Consider the following 14,508-nt stretch of genomic DNA (forward strand, 5'->3'; position numbering starts at 1 on the left):
TTTCAGCACTTCCGTCAAACACTGCTGACTAAATAATTACAGTAAATGTTTCTTGTATTTCTCTTAATTTTAAACTTTGTTTGCACACACAAATGTGTCAGTTTCATAGATATTAACTCGATTAACATCCCCTTACTTGATCCATGTAAAATGTTGTAAAATGATGTTGCCACATCGTTTGCAGCTCTTCTGGGATCGTTTTTCACAGGGGTTAGGGTTTTGTGGGAAGATTTGATTCTTCTGGAAGTGAATATGTGAGGTCAGACACTGATGTTGGATGAGAAAGTCTAGCTAGTCTATAGGTTTTCTACCAGTTTGAGGACAAGATGTTCTGCACTAAACACGCCTACAGCTGGCAGCAAACACTGGGAGGACAGCATGGATGTGCCAAAGTGGAGACATCTGTGGTTTGTGGCACTGAGGAGTTTATTTTCAAGACAGAATTGATCTCCTAAGCTCAACAGTGAGCTCAAATTTACTCTGAACATCCGAATTAGGCGGAGGATACATCTCATCTAATGTGCTGCTGACAAAATTTAAACAGTGTGGGCAATGAGATCAAGGGTGAACGTTTTTTTTTCCCTTTTTGCTATGACGTGGGTAAATATTTCCAGTGTTTATTTTAGCTGATGATTTGTGCATATTTATGTGTTTCTCCTAACTCTGCACTCTCTCTCTCTCTCTTGCTCTCCATGTTTCATGCCTAGTTATGGTCAAAATATGACTGCATAGTCTCCCACTGCTCAGCCAGTGGGTATTAAAAGGAAAAGAGAAAGCGATAGGCTGACCGAGTAAAAACGGGGACAAAAAAAACAAAACCTTCCCTAAAGACATCCGTCACATAAATGGTTTGATCTGTTGATATTTCACAATATGTTTCCCAAACCCAACAGTATCCCTTTTGTAATTCAGCTGCTCCCCTGACTTTTAACTGTAAATAAAGGAAAGGATTTTCACCACTCTACAAAATTTATCTCAAAATAAATCCTGGAACCGTTTCTCTTTTTTGAAACGGCTGAACGTGACTCAAGAAGCTGCAAGAAATGCGTTTCTATAACGCCACTGGGCATTTAGCAGAGTTAATCAGCTCAGAAAGAGCAAACTAATAGCCATAAGTGGAAGAGTGAATGAGGTGCTAAACTGGAAATGAGTTTGGAAAATGCTGTGCTGGACTGAGTTACCAGCTCAATGATTCCTCCATCCTGCAGGCACTTTTATTCTTTTTTTTTTCACAGCTCATTGCAGGAAGGGAAACAGTGAGTTGAGTTGCTTTTCCCGTAGGGATATTGCAGCGGTTAAGTTGAAATGTCAATATAACTACAGCTACCAAAAGCTGCTGTGCTGCTACATGTTTGTGGAGGGCTAGCTAATTGGAAGTTAATTAAGAGTCAGTAAAGTGATTCACTAGTTTTGAACAATTTGTTCAGGACTCTTGCAAAACTAAAGGTTGTGGACAGGACAGCTCACTCACTGCTAGCAAATCTGACACATTAAGAGAGACGACCGTTTTACCAGTTGGTAGGAAATCTAATGTCACATCCAGTTAGAACTAGATCAGCTAAATTTGACTGTTTCGCATCATAATTTTCATTTAATCTGGATATTAATTGGGTTTGAATCTGACTATATAGCTTAATTTTGGAATCAAGTTGGCCTGTGGTGGGTTTTTTCTGAAATGAATTGGACAGAGACGCTATGTACTGTGCCTGGTGATGAACACAATTGTAAACCTGTGTTGCATAAAACTCTTGACTTGTCTTGACTTGAAGGATTCATTGGCTGAGGACCAAAGCATTTTGTGATTCCTGTGATCACCCAGTGTATGAGTCAGTGGAAAAATGGAAAAATGAATTTGTACAATATTTGACCTTTAGCTTAACGGTTGTCCTTACATGAGATCTGATTTATCTCACACTCATTATTTGAGTCATGCGTTTACTGTTCAACAATAAATTACCTTTTCAGTTTACCTGTCGCCAATGTGTTTGCGATAGAACAACCACTAATTTTATGGTGCATGCTGTTCAGACTTGTCTGATGCTAAGAGGAGGCAAAAATAATATTCTCTGTATACAGAGACAGCAGTTTTTTGAAAATTAAAATGTCAAAAGAAGCTTAAAAGCCATTGCATGAAGATGTTTTCACGAGCACTTATTTACAGTGTGGTGTTAATTAATTTACACAAATATCGAATGAATATGACCAATTTATTCTACACAGAGTAAAGTTACTTTTTCCAATTATTAAATGTTGGTATAGTATTTGAAATCTTTGCAGTTTATCAGCTCATGCAGGCTTTAGTGAATGCAATTTGGCATTGACTGAGAACTTTCAGATTTAATAAACTATTATTTTTGTCATAAACGTCTCTGACTACGTTACAGATCAGAGTAGGACACACTTAGAGTTACAGGGACACGTACAGGCAGCCTGAAGGCTTCAACTTAGGGTTTTACTTCACAGTCTGAGGTTCTGCAGCTCTAGTGCAACACCCAGTGGTGTCTTGAGGATGTGTGCACAAATTTATTAGGTCCTTTGTGATCACACAAACACTTTCTCATCGGAGACTCATTCATTCACTCATCACCACTTGCATATAAGATAAAACAATCTAAATAGCAAGAGGGTTTAAGTTGTAATACGTTAGAGGTCTTATCACAGGAGGAAATATTCACATTGCAGTACTATTTGCAGAATACTGTAAACTATCTCACAGTGCTTAATCTCCCCTTCACACAAATGTACACAGCTGTATTTCAGACCTCGCCCCATGTCATCACCTGTTAATCAGCCCATGCTCTCCAATCTCTTTGCACGTGTTATGTATGCTGTGATAGCTGACTGCTATATTGTGAAATAACAGATTAAAGTCAGTCTGGCTCATAAAGCCAAGAGAAACCTCAAAGGATTTCAGCAAATCCACTGTAAATGTATTGCAGCGTGACTAATTACATTTGATGTCAGTCTGATTTGGTCATCCGACAGGAATTAGTACATAAAACAAGTCTAATTGATCCCGTTAATTGTTGGCTGTTAATGAGTGGTGAACTGACAGATAATGACAGCTGGAAAGAAAAACAGACAGATAAAAACCCTGAGAGCCTTCCAAAACCCGGAGGTGAGGCCCATCGTGTGCTGGGATGCTTTCCAGAACTTGGACTTTATAACCAGATGAAAACACTCCGATTTCTGGGAACAATTTTCACAACATGGAAATGCAACTTTTGGAGTAAGTGAATAAGATCAACTTGAAAGCTGATTCAGCTAAAAGGCATGACATGAAAATGGCCTCTGTGATGTTTGAATATGAACCTTTATCCTACGCTATTTGTTTCGTACAGAGGGCCTGGGCTCTCGGCTATTGAGAAACAAATGATTCCTGGAGGCACGGACTCCAATGAGGCTTTAAATTTTGCCCAGTTGCTAGCATTTGCCAGTGACGTATGTAATACGCCTACTTGACGCTAAAACTAGACTACAACTTAAAAACAGAGCAGAAATCGATATTATTCACAACTTCTTCTGTTTACTGATTGAATCTAACAGAGAATCCAAGCATAGGGGAAAAAACCCAGATTGTGCTGGAAGTGAAATTTCTTTTATGCACAGGAAGGCAATAGCCAGGCTCCCTTCAAGCTGGATTTCAGTACAAAAAGATGATCTCCAAATATCAGTGACCTCACATGCAGAGGAAATGCAACTTTCACTTAAATAAGAACTGCTGTACAAATGGTGTCTTAATTTAAACACTCTTTTGCACTGGATTACTTTGACTGCATTTGTTATTTTTCAAACAAACAGCCAAATTTAAAAGTTGGGAGTAAGTTGCTCAACTTCATCTAAAAGATAAAAAAAAATCTGAATAGGATATGGTACATCATGTTAGTATTATTTTACCATAAACCGAGCCAAAGTTCTCAGTTATTGTGCCTTTTTTATGTTTTTGTTGCTTTAAACCCTCTGAACTCGGGCTGAACTTGATAGATCATCTATTACTTTTTCAGCTAACTCGACTGCTTTCCACCTGTGAACAATCTTTCCCACAGTAGAGCGATAAACTCTGACCAGTTGGGAAATGTCTCTGTAACTCTTTCCATGTTGAGAACAATTGAAAGGGAGCAACAATTGCCTCTGGAAGAATCATTTGTCATTGCTTTCCTGATTGGCACTGCGGTAACGCTGATAAGAAGGCTCCAAACCAGCCCAATGCCAAAAGCTCTGCGTTTACAGAACTCCACAAATCTGATGTCTATTTGCAATTAGTCGGAAGCCTGATGTATAAATGTTGTCATTAACTGTTCATCAGTTTGAATGTAAATACATTTAATTGCCATGGACCATTTGGTTTCCTTAGGTAAACCCTCAGAGTAGTTTTTTTTTGTCATATCTAGTCTAAAATAAATTGTCTTAAAGTTAACAAAAAATCATTAGATCAAATCTGATCATTACTGATTTTTCCTTCAACACAAAAAAAATATCAATATCAGAAATGTGTAATGTCATGGATACTAAATGTAGAACAATTGGAGTAAAATAGAGTATTACACTTTTCAACTACAGATCTCACTATCGTCATGAATTAATACCTTAAATTAAAGTAAGAGGTAGGGCTGGGCAATATATCAATGACAATATATCATGATGAACACATGACCAATATCAATAGACAATATGTCTGATAGAATATTTAATAATTTCACTGAACTCCGATCCAGAACCGAACAGCATTCTGGGGGATGTAGGCAGAGGAAAGGCTTTAACCACTCTACTTCTCACAGCTAGCTAAGAAAGGTTGGGAGCATCAACTAACTCTCTCAATCTTTTGTTACCTAGCAACAACTTTGTTAAGTACCTTGCGCAGCAGCAGTTTCAGGTTTTGCCACAGTGCTTCATAACTACTGAAAAATAAAAAAAAAATGCTGTGGAGTGAAAGGAGAAAACAAGGACACCAGCTAGAGAAGAAACTGAGGATAAAACAGGAAAGGCCACAGCCCCAGTTTGGCAATGTTTCAGGTATAATCAATACTTATCAATAGACTGATGTGAAACACTTATATCATGATACACTTTTCAGCCATATTGTTCGGCCCTAGCAAGAAGTCTTATTTGGAAATGTTCACCCCTCATTATAAAAGCTTCTTTAGTTCTGATTGTAGATTAAACTGTTTCTCATGAAGATCACATGAGTTCGCTCTGTGAGTCATTCGAGTTGTCATAACATATGAGGCGGTTCTCAAAGCTCACAGGATGAAGAAGTATGTCAGAGATTTATGTGACTTTACAACCTCATCAGCCTAATTTTCCAAACAACAACAGAGAGAAATCAAAGGAGAAACACCTCCAGCATGCAGTCAGTAAAGTTTAATTTTCAGGCCACAGATTAAAGTTTGTTGATAAAAAAAAATGTATGAGATGAACTTGATCAGACCATAGAACAGGTTGCAAATTCAGTCTATTGTCCTCACAACTATAGAGCAAACAGTCTGTAAATGTTTGTGTGCTTGGGGACTAAAGCTCAGATCCAAAATCAGCACATATCACAACAAAATTACTCACAGACCTGAAGCGGAGCCATGCTGGACCCCGGCCATTTCCTGCTGCAGGCCCCTGGTTCAAGCAGCATGTACTGAATGCTACAACCCTACAAGCTCAGTGAAAAACAGTCTGAACTACAGGACAATCCATTTGCTTTGAGGAACAGTTCACCTATCCAGCCCAGGAGCAAATATTCACCAAATCTACCCAATGAGAAGATGATATAGAAAAAAATATGTATGCAATTTTTTTAATTTTTTTTATAAACTTTAAGTTAAACTCTGAGTTGGCGCTGACAGGGTGGGGCGGAAATAGTTTGCACCTAATCTACACAATAGTCGGAATCCACCTATGGCAACCCTGACAGGAAAAATAAAAATACCTTGAACACAAAGCTGTTTGGGTGGCGTGATGTTGCTTCAATTATTCCAACGCAGGGATGCTTTGAAAGAGTATTCCTACATCAAAACATGGAAAATCCCTTTGTCTGAGTGACGCAGAGGTCTCCCTCCTGCTGTGGACTCACTCCTTCCCACACGGCAGCTCTCATTAACCCGAAATCCTCCACTCTTCCTGCTGGTCAGTCACCATGGCCTGGTTACGGTGTTACAATGGGAACATTGGTTTCGTGGGAGTGTGGAGGAGAGGAAAGATTGATGAGTACACAAAGATCCAAAAGGAATGAGATGCTGTTTATCATGTAATGGATTTATTGACTGAAACGAAAAGATTTGCATGAAGAGCTACAGACAGAAGTAAAATTACCTTGTAGATTGTTTAGCGAATCTGCACAGATCCTGTTTTACTGCTGTTTCTGGGTTCTCTGAGTCATGCAGGTAATTTCCTTAACAAGAAGCCCAATCCAGCTTTTATTGTGTTAAACCATCGGTATCCTCGTGTCAGCTTGGCCTTTCCACCTGACGTGCTCTGTTTCATAAGATAAACATCTTCCCCCTTCAGCATTGTTTTCTGGATGTGATACAGCACATCTGCTTCTTCTCAAGGCAGATTACTCCAAACACACTATTAAAATAGGATGCCGTGACTGAGTAGACCGTTATCTGCCTGCTTGAATTTGAAATGTAAGAATTCAGCCTACGGGATCCCGTAGCTAATCAAAGTATGTGGAAAAAAGGGAAATACTTTATATAAACAGATGGAAACAGAGGTCAAAGCACTGTTTAAATTGGAAGTGGTTTGGAAACTTACATTTAGGGGGTTACAGTTGGGATTTCAGCATCATAATCTGTGTCTAAAATATGTAACAAAAGCTAACTGCAACATTTTCCTTTTCTTCTGTTAAGTTGGTGAAACAGTCATGGAGGTTCTTCCCATATTCAGAAAACGCCTTCATAGGTTTTTTCCTCACTCTAAATATCACTAATCTTTAAAGATTCTTATCATAAGGACTCTTTTTCCGGTTACAGTGTAGGAAAAATATATATAATTGAGTACTAATATTGAATTAAATGTGTTTCACCCCCAGCAGCCTACCCAAAATTAAGGTTTCAATTTTCCTTTCAGCGCCTCCATGGAGATGCCACAGCACAGCAGCTTCCACCGCTGCTTACACACATGTCAGGTTTCATATCTTGGTTTTAGTTCCTGCTCCAAGTTTGGTTTTCTACGTTTCTTACTCCTCCATGCTAAATCTAGTCCTATTTATGTCATGTTTGTAACTTTGTTTCTTCCTTTGGTAAATCTTCACCATGCCTCAGAGTCGCCATCTTACGTAAAATCTGCACTTCTCAACTTACAAAAAATTTATTTCTCACATTCTGAGTGAGGATATTGAACGTATTAATGCCCTGATTAATGCAAGTTTCTCTTGCCTTCTCTCTTTTTCTGTTTTGTAAAAGAAAATGTAGGATATATATTTTTAAAAGTAATACGAAATTAAATACCAAGTCGTTGTCTGTAATAGTTATATCAAATTAAGCCCTTATTCTCAGACTGACTCATGAGGAAAGGGACTGAACAGATCAAGTGGATCAACAACCTCAGTGACTCACATATTCCTAAGCCCATTATTAACATCCTCCGCACCTCACGCCTGGGGTTTAGGCCCATAAGGACCAGCCGGCCCTCACAGTGTAGTGTTTGTTGGAAAAACGGGCCTTACAATGTATCAAATACAAGGCCACACACAGTCAAACAGGCATCTAAAACTCCCTGCAGAACAATGCAGCCAATCAATAAAGCTTAGACATAAGAAATTGTGATCATGTCATGAAATCACCAGTGCCAAGATATTTCATTATGGTGCACTGACTTTTATAGATGGATGACGTTACTGCTCTTTTAATGGACTCTAGGTTTGTGTCACATCGACAGTCCATTTCTGGACAAAAAGAATCTAAGCTTTAAAGTTCGAGTGACAATGAGACAAAAAAAGGAGGAAATTTTAACCTGTGAAAAGATTTTTTTGGATATCCAAATCCAACAGTAAACTCATTGTTTTGGAAAAAGAAGATTCTTTTCTTTTTCATTAAAATTTTAAATACTTGGTGAACCATTTGTTCCCCCAAATGCAGGCTCACAGTTTGATAGCCATGGGACAAGAGTTCGAACTGAACAAGATGCTCCAACTGTGACCAAAGAATGGATGTCTTTATCTCTGAGAATGTAGCAGGCTTTGGATGGTAGCCATGGAAAAGCATTGAAAAATAGTCACAAGGTTTGAAGATTAATTAAATTCAGAAGGATTTCTGGGATCTGTGGCTCATCAGTGGCTGACGGCTACACGTTCTGCAGTGTGTGGTTGCTTTCTCAGGGATGGGTGGATACACTTGGATCAGACAACAATCAACCTTCAGCAAAGACGGCGCTTGTCTTAGTCACCGTCTCTGCAAGCAAGCTGGTGGTTTGATTTATAAAAGCATGTTAATATATTATGGAGTAGTCATGTGAATGGTATGACAAGTCTATTAGATTTATTGTGCTTTGTTGGGATTCACGTTGGGGTCATGTTTGGTACTGTTTTCATCTGAGAAACAGAGCTGCTTAAATGATTTGTTTTCAAGAAACAGATGAAGTTCAGAATCAGTTTCAAGATGCTGTGATGAAACAGCAAGAAGCGGAGTCATAAACAGATTGAAAAATCTTAAACTGCAACATGGCTTTCCTGAATGTGGCTGTTATGCAAAACAGGTTTATGTCATGGCCTGAATTTTGAGATGTTATAAAGTACTCACATATATATTTATGGAGGGAGTTTGACCTTTTAACACACTAACAAGATAAGATAGTTGACTGTTGCTTGAGATAAGAAATTATAACAAGACTCTCCAAGCAATGGCTGCTGATGGTCCTCTAAGGGTAAACCAACAAGATATTAAGAGGTGTTAGACAAGTCAGTGGGTCAAGTTAGAGATCAAGAGAGATAGGTCTAAGCCCTAACACTGTAAAAAAAATCTCTAATTTACTGTATAATAAAATACTGGCAGCTGTGGTTTCCAGAATTTTACCGTATAAATACAATAAAATACATATTTTTACGGTAAAATTTCCCAATGTTTCAGGTTCTTTTGGGGGTTTTTTTTCTCCCTTGCTCCTTAAGACAAGGCATCATGGTTATCTTTTAATTTTCTGGCATAGTGCGCTACAAACAACGATGCTCTTCAGACCATCAAACACTACTAGAGATTTGCGTGGTTGAGACTCACAACTTTTGTAGATCAAATTGGCATGCTCAATGAAAACTTCAAGATATCAGTCCCCCGAGTCACTCATTTAGCTAAAAACTGGATTTTATGCGTATTATAATTGCACTGGATTAGACCCTGATCAAAAGGTCAAAATAATAATGCAATGATCATTTGATCTCGCTGACATAAAGCAAATGCTGCATTTTTAGATATTTGGTCTTCGGGGTGGAGGACAAAACATCAGATTTACTTCAACCCAGCCTCCCAGACGCCATCAACTGGACCTGCCAAGTTTAAGCTTTGCCTCAACAACTGATTTACCCGCTTTGTTTTATTTCTCCTCCATCTGTTCTGTCGGATAACTCACATAAAACGTCCTCCCATGACCCTCGTTCCAGTGACTTACAGTTAATTACCACAGAATTGACTCAATGTCAGACGACGTTATGTTGTAACTCTATTACAAGCTCCAGTCTTATGAGAAAAAAACACAACATCAGAGAAACCAAAGTTTAAATAATTATTACCTGCCGATAAAACAAAATTGGGTTTGTGAGAACATCAAGTACAACAACCAAAAGAAAAATTGACACAAGAAAACCCCAAATCTCACAGGATGCCATAAATGCTTTGCCGTGAATTTCACTGCACAATCCAAGTTTGAGCTCTACATGTCATGTCAAACTGTATTTACCCTGGTCAAGTGGCATGCACACACTTTGACTAACCTTTAAATTCAATTCCAACATTCAGTATTTTTTAATTTAAACTTCTATTAGTCCTAGAGTTTTACTAACTGTAAACACAATCCACTCGATGCTTTACAAATTTGTATCTTGTGGTTAAAGCCATAGTTTGCAGAGGTTGCAAAGGATCAATTGTATGAAAGTCTTAGTCACCAGAGAGGCACAAAAACCCAACCATGACACACTAAATACAGTCATCAGTAATTTGATAAAACTTGGAGCCGTTGGGAAATAACTAAAATTGGCCATTTTTCCAAAACTGAACAGAAAACTTTCAGGAAGGTTGCCAAGAGCCCGACAGCACTGAGGGAGCTGTAGGAATTTCTGGTTAGTACTGATTGTTTTCCGCATGTGACAGCCATCTCCTGTTTTCTCCATATGTTTGGTCTGATGAGTGGGGTTGAAAGACAGAAGCATTTTCTTCCAAACATAACATCTCTCCAACGTAGCGGATGAAATCATGAACAGTTCTAAATACCGCTTAGTTTTGAACCCAAACCTTCAAGTGTCTGCTAAGCAACTGAAGGTAAAAATAAGATTGAACTGTTCAGCATCCTTGTGACTTCAAACATTTAGCAAATTTGACAAAAGAATGGTTTCACCAGAAGAAAATAGAAGTTTTTGAATCACCAAACCAGAATCCAGGAAGAAAGCTGACAGAAAATCTGAGGTCAGCTATAGAAAGCTGTGGACAAGATAATGTCATCACTATCTAGGCAAATATGATCAAGTCAAGCTGTGAAACAGACTCCTAATGATGGAAACTAAATGCAGGAATTGAACTAAATGTCAGGTAAACAATCTTTTAGTTCAGCTGTGCTAACAGTGTTAACACCTACGCAACAAACATATTATAAATCTTGCTTATTTATTTTAAAGTTTTCTCTCTGCCACATTTGTTCACCACTTTATGCATTTCTACATTATGTTCGTTAAGTCCCATCATCCTGTTGTAAAGGACCAGTATTGTGGAAAATCAAAAACATACCTGGCATTTTACTTGGATTTTTTTCATGTTTGAGAAATCCTTTAAATCTCACCTGGTAGCCATTGTGTTTGCAGAAACGTGGTCTCAAAAGGCGTTGCCCTTTCCACGAAGCTCATCCTCAGAGCTTCTTCTTCTTCTTCTTCTTCTTCTTGGTTTTTATTGGCGGTTGGCAACAAACTTACAGTAGCATTACCGCCACTTACCGGTATGGAGTGTGGTTCGAGATGGTCTATAAACTTACACTTTCTATCTTTTCCCTCCATTAACTCCTGATTAAACATACCCCCACACATACACACCTGCTTATATTATCCAACTTGCTTATAGCTTTATATACCCCTCTTTGATATTCTTTACACATTCACACCCAACTTGCTCTACTCATATCCTATGAAATAGCTTTGTTTTTTTAAGATACCGAATAATTATTTGAATATGTCTACTCCCGAAATCTCTCCTCAAAAATTCTATTAAATTAAACCTTTCTTTAATACCTACACACTCTCTCAGCATGCATCTTCTCTCTTCTTCATACTTACAACACTCTAAAATAACATGCTCTATTGTTTCAGACTTCTCACAATACTCACACTTTCCAGTTTTATGCTTTTGTATTTTAAAAAGTGAATAATTAAGCCCTGTATGACCGAACCTTAACCTTGTTATTATTCTTTCCTCCTTCCTATTCCTTCTTCCTATTCTTTTCTTTCCTACAGCCACCTGAATTTTATAGAACCACCTTCCTGTTAACCCTTTATCCCACCTTCTCTGCCATATTTTCAACATCTCTTCTTTGACTTTACTTTTCCCTTCCGATTTACTCATCTTAACTGTAAAACTAATAGGATTATGTATTGCCTTCTTTGCCGTTATATCAGCCTTCTCGTTTCCTACTATCCCTATATGTGCTGGAACCCACACAAATGCAACTACTAATCCCAAATGTTGTATTCTAAATAGATTATGATATATTTCTAATAAAATGTCCATCCTACTGTCCGTATTATTATATTTTATGCTTAGCAAAGCTGAGCTCGAATCTGAACAAATTATTGCTTGTAAAGGCTTTACTTCCTCAATCCATTGTAAAGCCAAAAGTATTGCTAACATTTCTCCTGTATAAATTGATAGCCCGTCTGTGATTCTCTTCCCTATATACACTTTGAAATCTGGAATTGTACATGCTATTCCTATTTTTCCGTCGATTTTTGATGCATCTGTGTAAATTTGGACATGTCTATAGTAATTATTTAAATGTGATTGCACTGCATACCTTTCTGCAACATTTGACTTATCATGTTTTTTTACCAATATTGTTAAATCAACTATAGCTTCTGGTAAAATCCACGGTGGTATAACTGATATTGGATCTGTTTGACTAATTTCCAGAGTGTCCACTTTAAGTTCCTTCACTTCCTTTTCAATTTTCCATCCATAACTCTTCATCTCTTTCTTTTCCTTTTCCCAACATGATTTTAAAATTTCCCGAGTTGGATGTCCACATTTATTGCCCATCAAATTTAGCCAATAATTTATTCCTAATGAAGTTCTCCTTAGATCTAGTGGCATTTCTCCCATTTCTACTTCTAATGTTGCTGTTGGTGTTGTTTTGAATGCTCCGGTACATACTCTCAGGGCTTGATGTTGAATCCTGTCTAATCTATCTAAGTGAGTTTTAGCTGCTGAACCGTACACTAAGCACCCATAATCAAGATCAGCTCTAATTATCCCCGTATAAATCTGCTTTAAGGTTTTTCTCCCTGCTCCCCAATCACTACCCGCCAAACATCTTAATATATTCAATTTTCTCTTGCATTTATCAACAATCTTTTGGATGTGAATATTCCACTTTAATTTCTCATCAAACCACAAACCTAAAAATTTTATACTCTTTACCTGTTCAATTTTCTGATTATATAATTTTAATTCTATAACCTTATTTGTTTTTTTGGGTTTTTTTGAAAATATAATTACCTCATCCTCAGAGCTGCAGAATATGAAGAGCTAAAAGCTAGACGCGTACAGACACGCGCGAGATCGACTGACACGTGCGCACAAATGGCAGCAGCAATTACCTGGTGGGGCAGGGGGTAAAAACGTCTTCTTCTTCTATGGTGTTTACAGGCTTGGAGTATTACCGCCATCAACTGGACGGAGGTGTAATCCAGAAATTCAATTTATCCTTTAAAACCCTAAAATAACTATATTGTATACATACAGTACATACACACACACATACATACTAAAATCCTCTCAGCTAATTTCGTGTCATTTAAATATTTAATAAGTGCTTGAATTATTATATCTTGTGATTGATGCTTCTCTAATAAATTAGCCATAGTTATTGAAACGCCTGTTACCCTTTCCTGGTAAAAAAAAAAAAAAAACGTTGTTAGAAGTTTGCTATAGCAATGTTGTTGTGATGATGTGCTGAAGGCAGCATGTCAGAAAGAGCAGGAGTTTCTTAAAGAGACAGAGACCCCATTTCAAGGCATTGTTCAACACTCTGACCCCTAGTGGGGTCGCGAAGGGTGCTGGTGCCTATCTCCAGCAATCAACAAGCAACACCCTGGACAGGTCGCCGGTCCATTGCAGGACGAGACAGACGGACTGTGGGAGGAAGCCGGAGTACCCGGAGAGAAGCCACGCATGCACAGGGAGAACATTCAAACTCCATGCAGAAAGACTTCCAGGATTTGAATCCAGGACCTGCAGTGCTACCAACTGCCCACTGTGCAGCCAGGCATTAAAAGACGAAGTCAGATTTATTTTATGTCATGTTTGATATACTGCATTTTTATAACAACTGAATGTAACAGTTACTTTACTGTGAAATGAAGTGACTCTATGCGCCCAGAAAGTACATAATACTGTCCATTTTAATGGATAAATTTGAATGCAGTGTTGTGAAATTAGACACCTCATGAGAAAAATACAAAAAGCAAATCTAATAAAGGGTTTGTCTTTCAACGATTTACCTCAGTCCTGCTCCAGCCGGGACCCATACCTTCATTTCTCAGTGGGGGGTTAATTGTTAACACTCTGTTGTATGGAAACTTTGCATTATCTGCATTCATTGTGTGGTGTGCATAACATGAAGTGAGTACATGGCTGCAATCTATTTACCCTGTAACGTTTCTCTCTAGCTGCTGCATGCAATCATAAACACTGTTACTGTGGGAAATCTGCTGTGCTTTTACATGGCAACACAAGGCCTGGCAAAATGACAGCATGTGGCTTACTGCAGGATGGCGGAAAGCAACAACTCCACATGCATGAAAAAGCTCATTTCCTTTGACTGCAACTGAACGAGTGTTAACAGGCTTTTATAAGAGGAAATAAACGCTAGATGTCAAATACGCCTGCCAGCACTTTTATTATCCTTATTATTGATTATCCTTGCAGTGAGTGGTGGACTTGGCTCAAGGTCATCCAAAGATTTCACAGCAAATCATTTCTCCAAAGACCTCCTCGGTTATCTCATTTCGCCTAACAGCTGTTCTGCGACCACAAGGGATGGGTGAGAGAAGAGGTCCAGGATGGGAGAGATTAATCAAACACGAGAGGCACAGAGACGGGAAAACACGGCGAC

This window comes from Xiphophorus couchianus, chromosome 4, assembly GCF_001444195.1.
Source record: "Xiphophorus couchianus chromosome 4, X_couchianus-1.0, whole genome shotgun sequence".
Classification (NCBI taxonomy): Eukaryota; Metazoa; Chordata; class Actinopteri; order Cyprinodontiformes; family Poeciliidae; genus Xiphophorus; species Xiphophorus couchianus.